This window comes from Macrotis lagotis, chromosome 1 (genome assembly GCF_037893015.1).
Source record: "Macrotis lagotis isolate mMagLag1 chromosome 1, bilby.v1.9.chrom.fasta, whole genome shotgun sequence".
NCBI classification, from domain to species: domain Eukaryota; kingdom Metazoa; phylum Chordata; class Mammalia; order Peramelemorphia; family Peramelidae; genus Macrotis; species Macrotis lagotis.
Window position 1 is genome coordinate 692,445,259 of NC_133658.1, and position 14,524 is coordinate 692,459,782.

Below are 14,524 nucleotides of genomic sequence, written 5' to 3' on the forward strand. Positions count from 1 at the left end.
CTATTTGGGTTAAAAATACCAATTTTTTCATCTAATAGGATGAAGGAGGTATATCTAGCAGCTCAACTGAAAATGAGCTACATTTATCCTTTCTGTATCACAACTTTCCCCATTGAGATTTCTTTAGATCATGGGTTTTGCATAAAAAATTAAATGGTAATTTTTTGGGGGAATTTTGTGGAGGCTGTAGAAAACATGTGAAGGTCAACAGATGTCACAGAGCCTATAACCAATGATTAACCAAAATTCTTTAATAAAGTACTGTAAAACCCCCGCATAAAAGAAAAAGAAAAAAAATTAGATTATTTCTCTGGTATAAAGGGAGGGCCAAAATATTTTATATGGATTTTCCAGATCAAGGGGGCAGTATGCCCCTAACCCTCTCCCCCCATATGGAAGGAATAACTGAATAGGTTTTTAGTTCATTTGCAAGGTCAATGATTACTATGGTTTGGGGATATATTAAAGAGAGGCATGATTACCAGGAAAAAGACAGTGATACTGTACTCTATATGAGTGGTCATACTAAATCTTGTTTTTTGTAGTCAGTTTTGGGTATCATATTTTAAGAACTCATTGATAAACTGAAGAAATACATAAAAGAGGCAATCAGGGTGGTAAAAAGTCTAGATTTCATGCTATATGAGGATTTTATGAATGACCTAGAAATGTTTTAGCCTGACCAATAGCTGTCTTCAAGTATCTGGTAGGGTTATAACACAAAGGAAGCATTAAATTCTTTCTGTTTGATTGTATAGAAACAATATGCAGAATTTACAAAGAGATAAATTTGGGCTTGTTATAAGGAAATGACCCTAAGAGCAGGGCAAGTAGAAAGTGAAATGAGTTGTCTACATAAACAGGCCAAGAGTTCTCTTGAGGTCTTCTAATAAGGACTGAACTTCTCTTCATTTGTAGAAGGGATTCTTGCTTGATTATGAGTTACACTATGTGACTAATGATGTCATCTTCTAATGGGAAATTCTAAGGTTCTGTGTGATGGACAAGAGGTGAATCTGAAGCATAGAAGATGGGACAGAGTAAACATGAGGATCAATGACAACATGGATCCACTGAAGGAGTGCTGGAGAAAAGAAAAACTTATATCTATCAATCATGAAAATATTCTATTTCTGGATGCACTGTTCACCACAAAATGAAGTAGACCAAATGCCAAGTCAGGTTTTACATAATATTTTTTTACTAAAAGACTGTTTTAACTGACAATGGACAATGAGCTAAAACATGATTGAACTTAGACTTAACTGAGGATTAATGTTATGATATTTATAAGTTTCTCTTACAAAGGCCTCATTTCTCAAATATATAGGATCCTGAGCCAAATTTATAAAAAATGCAGGCCATTCCCCAATTGATCCTAAAGCATATAGTCAGTTTTCAGAAGAAACCAAAACTATCAGCAGTCACATTAAAAAATGCACTAATGATTAGAGAAATGCAAATTAAAACAACTCTGAGGTACCACTTCTCACCAGTCAGACCATTGGTTGGTTCTTGTTGGTGGTTGGTTCTTGTTCATTATCAAAGACCGAAATGATATCACATTTGAGACAAATTACAGTGTATCCAACTGTGGCTTATCAGACCAATACAAACTTGGAAATACTCTACCACAGGTTGGGCACAAATAGTCCATGTGAACACCATGTAAAAAAGGGAAAATTGGTAAGGAAAAAATTGATATTTTTACCCAAGTAGAAGATATTACATTTATTTCTACTTCATTCCATGAAATTAAATTCATTCTAGTATTCTAACCTATCAATATATTTTGAAACCTTGGGTAGGTACTCTAAACTTATATATGTCATATTTCCTTTGAGCTGTTTCAATTCATGGAGTGCAACACCCTCATTCATGAGGGCATGCCATGTTGGGTGATCCTGTAAAGTGTCTCTTATGCTGTACAATCAGTTCTAAAATTCTTCAGTGAGACCTTCAGAGTGTCTTGATATTGCTTCTTCTGACCCCCTTGTGAGTGCTTCCCCTGTGTGAGTTCTCCATTAAATAGTTTTTTTGGCAAGTGTATGTCTGGCATTCTAACAATGTGTCCAGTCCATTGTAGTTGTATTCTCTGTTGTAATATTACAAATTGGCTACCATAATAGAAAAGAAAAATGACAAATTGCTCAAAGGTATGTGGAAAGATTGGGATACTAATGCACTTTTGGGGAAATGCTCCAGCCATTCGGATGAAAAACTTGGAACTATGCCCAAATGACTATAAAACTGTGCATACCCTTTGAGTCCACAATAATAGGTCTATATCCAAGAGAGAACAAAGAAAAGGGAAAATTACCTATTTGTACAAAAATATTTATAGCAAATTTTCTTTTGTAGTAGAAGTTGAGGGGACATGTAATGGCTAAGCAATTTATAATATGATTATGATGGAAGGCTATTGTTCTATGAGGAATGATTTCAGGGGGATGATTTCAGAAAAACCTGGGAAGACTGAAATGAACTGATATAAAATAAAGTGAGGAGAACCTAGAGAATACACAATAATAGCAATATTTTAATGATGATCAACTGTAAAAGACCTAGCTATTCTGAATAAGACAATTACTCAAGACATTTCCAAAGGACCCATGATGAGAAATGCTGTTTACTTCCAGAGAGAGAATTGATGGTCTTTCTGGGTAGAGCCAAGATAGTGGCACAAAGCTAGAATGCTCCCAGAGCTTTTCCTGAAACAACTTTGAATGCAGCTTCTAAACAGACCCTAAAGCAATAGAACCCACCAAAAAAACAGTGAAACAATTTTTCAGTGAGATACCTTGGAGGAACATCATGAAAGGTCTGTCAGGTAGGTAAAAGGGCAGTATATCCCAGTGTAGGCAGGAGAGCTGAGAAGTCAGACAGAGTCTGTTAACCCTAGTGTAACTCAGATTCTGACACAGTAGACCAGCAATGAGGGTCACAAGTTCAGAGAGCAAGGTTTTGAGCCCAGGAAACATTAATGAGGCATTGAGCTATCTCAGGGCAGTGGTAAACTGGGAACAGCAGAAGTACCAAAGTGGAAAACTAAGAACCAAAACCCTGACCCACAGCAAAAAAAAATCTTGGAAACTATATAACCTATGCCAGAGGATCAGATGATCAACTAACAAAATGAACAAAAATACAAAAAAACACTAACCATTGACAGCTACTCTTCTGAAATGGATGATAAAAATACCATCTCAGAAAAGGAAGGCAGTGACAAAAATGCCTATAAATGAAGCTTCAAAAGGTTGATGAATTGGTTTCAAATCCAAAAAGACCTCTTGAAAGAGCTCAAAAAAGGATTTTAAAAACCAAAGAAGAGGCTCCGGGCCCGGGAGGGAGATTGCCATGGCTGAGAATGGTGATAGTGAAAAAATGACTGATCTGGAGTCCAAAATATGCCAACAAATTGAGTACTATTTTGGTGACTTTAATCTTCCACGAGACAAATTTTTAAAGGAACAGATCAAAATAGATGATGGCTGGGTTCCTTTGGAGACCATGATCAAATTCAACAGATTAAGCAAGCTAACAAAAGACTTTGATGTAATAAGAAGTGCTCTAAAGAAATCAAAGGCAGAACTCATGGAAGTTAGTGAGGACAAAACTAAAATCAGAAGATCTCCAAGCAAACCCCTCCCTGAAGTAACAGATGAGTATAAAAATGAAGTAAAAAACATATCTATCTATGTTAAAGGTTTTCCAACAGATGCAACCCTTGATGACATAAAAGAATGGTTAGAAGGTAAAGGTCAAGTACAAAATATTCAAATGAGGAGAACATTACATAAAACATATAAGGGATCAATATTTGCTGTGTTTGATAGTGTAGAATCCTCCAAGAAGTTTATAGAAACCCCTTGTCAAAAATACAAAGATACAGAGCTGCTGATACTCTTTAAAGAAGATTACTTTGCCAAGAAGAATGAAGAAAGGAAGAAAAATAAAGTAGAAGCTAAAGCAAAAGCTAAACAAGAGCAAGAAGAAAAACAGAGGCAAGCAGAAGATGCTGAATTGAAATCCCTGGATGAAAAGATTGGATGCTTGCTGAAATTTTTGGGTGATTTAGATGATCAAACCTGTCGGGGTCGGCCCTGACCGCCTGGGTGGATAGGACCTCCCCGGGAGTGAGGTCAGACCAATCCAGAGAAGACACGGCTCCTTAAGAGGAACAGTGGCTTCGCCTGGTTGGCCTGTGTCGCTTGCTCCAACCGGGTGGTAGGTTCCGCCCTCGGGGCGGATCGGGGTGGTAGCCCGGAAATAACTCCCTATATTAGCCAACACCCTGAGCTATTCGGGGGATCCCTCTGCACCTAATAAAACATATGCCTCCTGAAGACGTGTCTGCCTGAGTCCCTCCTCGCTGATCCCTGGGGGGAGGGAAAAACCGGGGACGCCCGAAGCAGTGCCCACTGAGGAGCTTACTCGGGGGTCCGGGGAAGAAGACCCCGGACACAAACCTGTAGAGAAGATCTGCATACATTTTTCTCTAATCATGGAGAAATAAAATGGATAGATTTCATCAGAGTAGTAAAAGAGGGAATAATCCTTTTTAAAGAAAAAGCAAAAGAAGCACTGAACAAAGCCAACGAAGCAAACGATGGAAACTTAAAATTAAGAAACAAAGATGTAACATGGGAAGTATTAGAAGGAGAAACAGAAAAAGAAGCTTTGAAAAAAATCATTGAAGACCAACAGGAATCCCTAAATAAGTTGAAGTCCAAAGGTCGAGAATTTAAAGGAAAGGGAAGAGGAGGTGGTAAAGCTGTTCAGGGTACACCCAATAAAGGAAAAAATACAATTCCAAGGCAAGAAAACAAAATTTGATAGTGATGAAGAACAGGAAAATGGTGATGCTGGAGGATCTCTTAAAAGGACACGAGAAGAACCTGAAAAAGAAGAGCCTGCACCAAAACAAATGAAAACTGAAAATGGAGCTGGAGACCAGTAGCTTGATAAAAAAAAAATTTATTCATTTTAAATAAATTTTAAGCTGTCAGATTCGAGGGTCTTTAAAAAGAAAATCAAACTAAATCCACTTCAGTGTCCACCTGTAATAGAAGGAGAGGCTATTTTTGTTTAACTTGTTTTTGTTGTTCAAGTATCCTTATTCTGTGTTTTTTAATATGTATAGTTTTGTTCATCATATCAAATGTTGGCATTTCAGACATTGATCTGAACATCAAAAGAAAGGTTCTTTCAGTGAAGTTCCGTAATGTTGGAAATACCAACAAATAAAATATATATACTATATAAAAGACAAAATTGTCCCAACTGCCATTTTTATAAGATTTACTATCAAATGACTGTTTAATAGTTCAACATTTATGTAATAGAATTCATTCCTACAGATTTTTTGTTCTATGCTTTGGTCATTTACTGAGTAAATATCCACCTTTTCAAAAAAAAAAACAAAGAATAGAGGAAAGAGAAAAATGGAGAAAGGAAATGAGTCATGCAGAAGAATTATGGAAAACTAACTGAAGAAAACCATAATTTTAAAAATAAAATTGGCCAAATAGAAAAAAAAGTGACCAACTGTAAAAGGAAAGAAATTCATCTAAAAGTAAAATTAACCACAATAAAAAGGAAGCAAAAAAGCTAACTGAAGAAAATAAAACCCTAAAAAATAGATTTGGACAAACAGAAATGATAATTCTCTGAAACATCAAGATTCCATCAAACAAAACTTAAAAGACTGAAAAAATAGGAAACATGTAAAATACCTCTTTGGAAAAATGACCTATGAAAATAGATCCAGGAGAGATCATTTACAAATTATAGGCCTACTTGAAAAACACAATCAGAAAAAGAGAGTCTGGACAATATCTTACAGGAAATTATATGAAAACTGCCATGATATCCTAGAACAAGAAGATAAAATAATCTTTGAAAGAATCTACCCATCACCCCCAGAAAGAGATCCCAAAATAAAATCTCCAAGGAACATTATAGCCAAATTTCAGAATTCTCAGCTAAAGGGAGAAAAAAAAAGTTGCAAACAGTCAAGGAACAACTAGCAATTTAAGTACCAGGAAGCCACAGTCAGGATTAAGAAGATTTATCAGTCTCAACATTAAAGGATCAGAGGGCCTTTAATATGATATTCTAAAGGGTAAAGGAGTTTGGATTACAACCAAGAGTCAACTACCCTGCAAAATTCAACATTTTCTTTCAAGGGAAAAAGATGAATTTTTGGTGAAATAGAGAATTTTCAAATTTACCTAAAAAAGACCAGAAGTGAACAGAAAATTTGATCTTCAAGTGCAAGACCCAAGAGATACATGAAAAGATAAATTGAAGGTGGGAAAATGTTGGTCAAAATAATTAAACTGGGGTAGCTAGGTGGTACAGTGAAAAGAGCATTGACCCTGGAGTCAGGAGGATTTGAGTTCAGATATAACTTTGGATACTTATACTTGCTACCTGTGAGTTCTTGGGCAAGTTACTTAACTCCATTGCCTTACAAAAACCAAAAAGAAGAAAAAAAGACTCAATTGTCTACATCCTACATAGGAAGACAATTGCATTTCTTTTAGGACAATTGAAAGGTGTGGGTGTGGGTATATATTGTCTGTGATGTGATCAAACTTTTAGCTCTTGAGGATTGTATTTATATTGGGAAAGTTGAAGTGATTGTTCTTGAAAACAGGGTGTGAGCATTAATTGATTATGATGTAAGGATGCTTAAGATTTTGATAATTGTACCTCTACCAGGTCAATTGAAAGGGGAATACTTTGATAGAGCAAGTAGGTACAAGACAGCAATAAAACAATTAGAATATGGGAAAAGGAAAAACAGATTATGTTGGGATAAAAAGGTGGAGGCATAGAGATAAGTAGCACCTCCTGAAGAGGCACAAAAGACCTAAGTACTGAGTAAATTTTACTTTCAACAGATTTGCCTCAAAGAGGGAATAATATACATTCCCAACTGGGATTAGAAATTTATCAGGGAAACATGGAAGAAAGGAGAAAGAAAAGGGAAGGAGGGAGTGAAAAAAGGGAGGGTGGGGGAATAAGAGTAAAACTTAAAAAATAAATAAAAGAAGAAAGGAAAAAGATAGGTGGGTTGGTAAAAGGGAGGGCAAATTGAGGACATCACTGGTGAAGAGAAATAAGGGGAAAGGAGAGAGAGAAAAATACAAATGGGGGAAGATAGGATGAAGGGAAACACAGAGTTAGTAATCATAACTGTGAATGGGATAAACTCTCCTAAAAGGTAAAAGTGGAAACTACAGTGGATTAAAAACCTGAATCCTACATGTTGTATGTTGTTTACAAGAAACACATTTGAAGCAGAAAGATGTACACGGGGTAAATGTAAAAGGCTGGGGAAGAATATATTATGCTTCAGCTAAAGTAAAAAAAAAAAAGCAGGGGTAACAATCCTTATCTCATACAAAGCAAAAATAGATCAAATTAAAAGTGATAAGGAAGGAAAAAGTACCATAGACAATAAAATAATATCAACATTAATCATATACTTACCAAGGGGTATATCATCCAAATTATTAGAGAAGTTAAAGGAGTTAGATGAAGACACAACCTTTCTCTCTCAGAATTAGATAAATCTAACCACAAAATAAATGAGGAAATTAAGGTGAATAGAATTTTAGAAAAGTTAGACATGATTTTTGAACTTTGAAGAAACTGAATGGGTATAGAAAAGAATATACTTTCTTCTTGTGGTATATGGCATCTACACAAAAAAACTGACCATATTTTAGGATGTAAAAACCTCACAATCAAATGCAGAAAGGAAGAAATATTAAATATATCCTCTTCAGATCATGATACAATAAAAATTAAATGTAATAAAGCACCATGGAAAGATAAACTAAAAATTATTTGGAAGCTAAATAATTTTATATTAAAGAATGAGTGGATCAAACAACAAATCATAAAAGTAATTTACAATTTCATCCAAGACAATGTCAGGGAAGAGATATCATACCAAATTTTGTGGGATGCGAAGCAGTTATTAGGAGAAACTATCTCTAAATGCTTATATAAATAAATTAGAGAAAGTGAAGATCAATGAATTGAGCATTGAGTGGGATAAAGTCTGAGATTTCTTCAGTAGAATATTATAGATTGGAGAATAGTTAACTATGTGTCCCTCCTCCCTTCACAAAGCAACTTCTGGGATATTGGTGAAGAGTCAACTGACCCCACCTTATCTGTTGAAGTCCAGATGACCATTCAATTCCCTGGGCTGAAGAGATAATCTGGTTTTGGTATGAATTTTATACTCTTTCCCCTAGATTAGTTTGCCTGTCTAGATTGTAAAACCACATTCCTAATTAACAAGGTTGGGTCAGTGGGGGGCGGGAATTGAATTAGGATAAATGTGATTCTTGGGCCTTTTGCTTTGGCCTCAATCTTCCCTTTTCAGAAAAAAAGAATTCAAGAAACTCTAAAAAAAAAAAAACCCAAGAAAAAACCCCCCAGGGCCAGATGGATTTTTTTTTAGGTTTTTTTTGAAAGGCAAATTGGGTTAAGTGACTTGCCCAAGGCCACACAGCTAGGTAATTATTAAGTGTCTGAGACCTAATTTGAACCCAGGTTCTCCTGACTCCAGGGTGGGTGCTTTATTCACTTCGCCACCTAGCTGCCCCTGCCAGATGGATTTATAAGTGAATTCTATTAAACATTTAGAGAATAATTAACTCTAATTGTATAAAAATAATATTTAAAAAATAGGTGAAGCAGTTCTGCCAAATTCCTTTTAATGACACTAACATGCTGCTGATTCCTATACCAGGAAAAGTAAAAACAGACAAAGAAAATTATAGACCAATCTCCCTAATGAATATTGCTGAAAAATTTTAAATAAATTTTTGGCAAAGAGATTACAGCAAGTTATCAATAAGATATTACATTATGATCAGGTAGCATTTATACTAGGTATGCAGGGATGATTCAATAATAGAAAAATAATCAGCATGATTATCCATATCAATAACAAAATTAACAAAAATCATATGATTATCTCAATAGATGCTGAAAAACCATTTGATAAAATACAGCATCCATTCTTATTAAAAACACTAGAAAGCAGAGGAGTAAATGGACTTTTCCTTGAAATGATAAGTACTATCTTTCCAAAATCATCAGCAAGCATTATATGTAATGGGAACAAACTAGAGGCATTCCAAATAAGATCAGGGTGAAACAAGGATGTCCATTATTACACTAGTATTACTCAATATTATATTAGAAATATTAGTTTTAGCAATTAAAAAAAGAAAAAAAATTGAAGGAATTAGAAGGGTAATGAGAAAACAAAATTCTCATTTTGTAGATTCTATATTGGTATACTTTATAGTACCCTAGAAAAAATCAACTGAAAAACTACTTGAAAAAATTAGAAACTTTAGTAGAGTCACAAGATATAAAATAAACTTGCATAAATCATCAGCATTTCTATATATTACCAAACAAAGCCCCACAGTAAGAGACAGAAAGGGAAATTTCATTTAAAGTAATTGTAGACAACAGAAAATAACATGGGAATCTCTCTCAAGACAAACCCAGAAACTTTTGAAAACAATCACAAAACACTTTTCACACAAATAAAGTAGAGATAAGTGAGTGGAAAAGTATCAATTGCTAATGGTTAGACTGAGCTAATATAATAAAAATGACAGTCTACTTAAAGTTATTCAGTGCCATACCAATCAAATTAACAAAAATTTATTTTTACAGAGCTAGAAAATAGAGTACCAAAATTCATCTGTAGTCAAAAAAGATTGAGAATATCCAGGGAATTAATGAAAAAATGCAAAGGAAGGGAACCTAGTTAAACCAGATATCAAACTATTATAAAAGCAGCAGTGATCAAAAATGTCTAGTATTGACTAAGAAAAAGAGAAATAGGTCAGAGGTATAGATTAGGTACAAAGGAAACAGTACTAATCTATCACTGTTTGATAAACCCTCTGAGATAAGAACTCACTATTTGACAAAAGCTGCTGGAAAACTGGAAAATAAGATGGCAATAATTAGACATAGACTAACATCTTACACCTTATACCAAGATAAGATCAAAATGGGTACAGGATTTTGTCATGACAACAGCAACAACAGCAACAACAACAAGACAATTAGGAGATTAAGGAATAGTCTATCTGTCAGATCCATGGAATGGGGAGAAGTTTATGACCAAAGAAAAGATGGAGAGCATAATAAACTGCAAAATGGATATTTTGACTACACGAAATTAAAAAGGTTTTGCACAAATAAAGCATATGCAACAAAGATTAGAAGTTTCTGATAAAGGATTCATTTCTAAAATATATCGAGAACTGAGTTAAAGTTATAAGAATATAATTCATTCTCCTATTGATAAATGGTCAAAGGAAATGAATAGGCAGTTTTCAGTTGAAGAAACTAAAACTATCTATAGTCATATGAAAAATTTCTCCAAATAATTATTGATTAAAGAAATAAAAAATTAAAACTACTCTGAGGAACTACACCTCATGTCTATCAGATTGGCTAAAATGACAAAAAAGGAAAATGGTCAATGTTGGAAAGGATGTGGGAAAACTCGGACACTAATGCACTATTTGTGGAGTTGTGAACTGATCTACCCATTCTGGACAGCAATTTGAAACTATGCCCCAAAGGCAATAGAACTGTGTACACACTTTGATCCAGAAACCATTACTAGAACTATATCCTAAAGAGATCATATTAAAGAGCAAAGGACCCATATGGACAAAATATTTATAGCAGCTCTTTTTGTAGTGGCAAAGAATTGGTAATTGAGGGGATGCCTATCCATCGAGGAATAGCTGAACAAACTATGTTATAGGAATCTTATGAAGTTTTATAACTTGATTTGACTTCAGAAAAGCATGAAAAAATTTGTAAGAACTGATGCTAAATGAATTGAGCAGAATCAGAAGAACATTATACATCCTAACAGCAACTTTGTGAGATGATCAACTATGATGGATGCAGTTCCTCTCATCAGCTCAGTGATCAAGGACAATCCTGAGAGACCTGTTAAAGAAAATGCCATCCATATACAGGGTAAAAACTATGGATTTGAAATACAGAGCAAAAACATACTATGTTTACTTTTTAAAACTTATGTTTTTTTCTTTCTTTCTCATGGTTCCCCTCCCCCCCACTTAGTTCTAGTTCTTCTTTCATACCTTGACTAATGTAGAAATATGTTAAATGTGATTTTACATATATGTCCTATATCAGATTGTTTGCTGCCATGCGGAGGGGAAGAGAACATAGGGAAATTAAAAGCTTGCAAAAGGATGAATGTGGAAAACTATTCTTTGCATGTGTTTCATCCTCGAAGATGACATCAGAAAAGTGAAGTCATGCCAAATATGAGAATTGCATTTGAGTTGGGGAGGGCAGGCTTTGCTAAGTCACCAGCCTCACTTTCTCCTCCAGAGTCATCTGAATCCAGTGGCCAGATATGAATCAGAATGACTGGAGATGGCCCTGGACATGAGGCAACCAGGGTTAAGTGACTTGTTCAAGGCCACACAGCTAATTAGAGTCAAGTGTCTGAGTCTGGAATCGAATTCCTGTCCTCCTGACTCCAACACCAATGCTCTATCCACTACACCACTTAGCTGCCCCTAGTTTCCAGAGAAGATTAGGTGGATGATCAAATGCCTTGAGCAAGATTTTTAAATCTTCCAGGTGAGACATTGCCAAATGTTATATTTAAGAAATGAATTATAAATCCAATCTCACAACTTGTTGAACAATCACTTCCCCAACCTCTCTCAATAAGCCTGTCAGCCACAAATATCTATGAACCTCAGAGGGCTGCTGGTCTTAGTCATTGGTACAACCTAGATTTCCTTTATACCTGAATTTCAAACTCTAAAGGCCAAATTTTCAGTCTCATGAGATCCTTAATAGCAATTTCCTACAATAAGACAGAGATTTATCTCTAAACTTTATAATCTAAAGGATCAGAATATGCCACATGGTGACTATCATCTTCAGTGAAAACAATAATATATTATTACAAAAGAACCTCACAACTCAATTTTATAGTTGCACATAAGGAATGTGGTTAAATAGTAAAAAATGGGGATCAAAAGGGAAAAAATCAATAATCTTTTGAAACAGACTTTATTAAAAATATAGTAGAATATTTAGTTATTAGTCATATTTTAAAATACTGCTTTTAGAATCCTTTTAAACAATTGGAAACTAATCTCAAAAACAGTCAAGTAGGGTAACACTGTATTTTCACTAACCATGTTTCATACTCAAATCCTATTTCTTAAAGTCAGAACAGCATAGAGTTTAACCTTATTTTGTTTTATAAATTTTGTTTTTAACACATTTTGTTTTATAAATTTACTTCTACTCAAATATATTCATCATTCTCAAAGAAAATAAGATTAATGAACTTAATCTTATACATAAGATAATTTCAAATATAACTTTTGCATAGCAACAAGTTTAGATCAAAATAGCATCAATGAAAATATACAAGGTTCCTTGTGCCTGATTTCATCTATATCAGAGTTGAACACAGCTGTTGTGTTCAATATTATAATGAATAATGTGTTCAATATTCAATATTATAACGAATTAACTTCCAGATGAAAAGGAACTTCTAAAAATTTTATCACTATGTTAAATCATCCTACATGGATTATTCATTTGAATAGCCCTAATTGATTTTGTACACTTTAACTTTAATTTATATATAAATAGATTAAACAAGCTTGATCATTATAATTACAGAATTACACTCCTATTCTGGGGAAAGATTTTGCTCAAATTCTACAATACAGATATTTTTACAACAAAGTTACATTTTTCCAATACATTCTCCCTTACTCAAAGTAATCCCAGTTACCTAGGGAAAAAATAAAATGAGAGAACTGAAGAATTCTGGATGAATATTGAAGAGTACTTCTTTCACTTTATTTTTCCTTGGTTTTATTTGGGGGGGGGGAATGGTGGCTTCTATTGCAAAATGAATAATATGGAAATGTGTTTTGTGTGACTTCACATGTATAATTGATATATATTACTTGCCTTCTCAAAGAGTTGGGGGGATGCTACCAAGAGAGAGAATTTGGAACTCAAAAAAACTTTTGTTAAGGGTTAAGTAATGTGCCCAAGGTCACATAGCTAATAATTATTAAGTATTATTAAGTAATTATTAAGTATTAAGTGATAATTATTAAGTATTTGAACTATGGTCCTCCTGACTTCAGGGTCAGTGCTCTATCCACCATGCCACCAAGCTGACTCTAGGAACCCAAAATTTAAAAAAAATAAATGTTAAAAAAATTTTAATGTAATTGGGAAATATTGAATAAGTAAATATAAATAAAATATACTGAATATATTACTACAGCATGACAAGTCAAAAATATTTGGCTCCTTACAAATTATTTATAATCTTAAAATCAAAAGGATCAGTTATATAATTATATAACTCATATAATAATAATAATAATAATAATAATAATAATAATAATACTATGATATAAATGTAAATTATTTCAGAGATGGCTTGATATCTGTTATGGAAAGAATTTTAGACTTGGAATCAGAAGACCAGAGTTTGCATTTTGACTCAGATATCTTCTATACTTCAAGTGAAGTGAGACACTTAGGGCAGGAGCTAGTTTTGCCTTTCTTCATATATATATATACACACATATAAAATCTGTGTCTAACCTGGTAGGCCTGTTAGGTGCTTAATAAATGCATATTGACTTGATTTGATACTTATTATAGCTCTTTGACTATGAGCTTGTCATTTCACTTCTTAGAATCTCAGTTTCTTCCTTCATACAATAGGCAAAATCCTTTTTTTATTGCCTACCCCCCAACAAAGTTGTGAGAAAAGTATTTTTAAAATTCTATTTTGATTACTTAAAGGAATCTTTTTCAACTAAGCTCCATTTCAACATTCTCCTTCCAACCACTTAATGATAAAATCATTAACATAGACACAACCACAGATGAGTATTGATTGGTAAGAATAATAAATCTTCTGAAGAGATTGAATTATTTGAATTTACAGGGTATAATATTATTGAGCTGAAATCAATGTCCAAAATGTATATAACTATGATATAAATAGTGTGAATTCAAATATAGTTTTTTCTTATATTTATTTTTCTTATGCATTATTACTTTTAATAGGAAAAAAAGCCAGAGGAATTATTCTTTTCCTATAAAATATAGTAGGAATTTTGTGGTAATCTACATTGATAAGAAAATATTGTAGGATTTCCCCCCCCTTTATTAGATTTTCAAAAACTAAATTACATAATTATTAACATTAATTTTCCATTTGTTTCTGAGAATTAAGGAGATTTGTGCAGAGTTTCAGTTCATAAACAAGCAAATAGTATTAAAAATCAAGAAAGATGGCATTAGGAAACTTCTCACTGGAGTGTATTATGTGACACAGTAACATAGGTATAAAAGAACTTAACCAAAAAAGACAATTTTTGCAACTATGCATTTTTCATTTGCACATAAATTGTTATCA

At 33.7% G+C, this 14,524-nt stretch overlaps 1 protein-coding gene and 1 pseudogene across 1 annotated transcript in view; one reads left to right on the top strand and one right to left on the bottom strand.

Annotated features, from left to right (window-relative positions):
* ERICH2 (glutamate rich 2) overlaps window positions 1-14,524 on the bottom strand; it is a 132,008-nt gene that overhangs the window by 17,113 nt on the left and 100,371 nt on the right. The gene's annotated exons all lie outside the window — the stretch shown is intronic.
* Window positions 3,358-4,960, top strand: LOC141523356 (lupus La protein homolog; annotated as a pseudogene).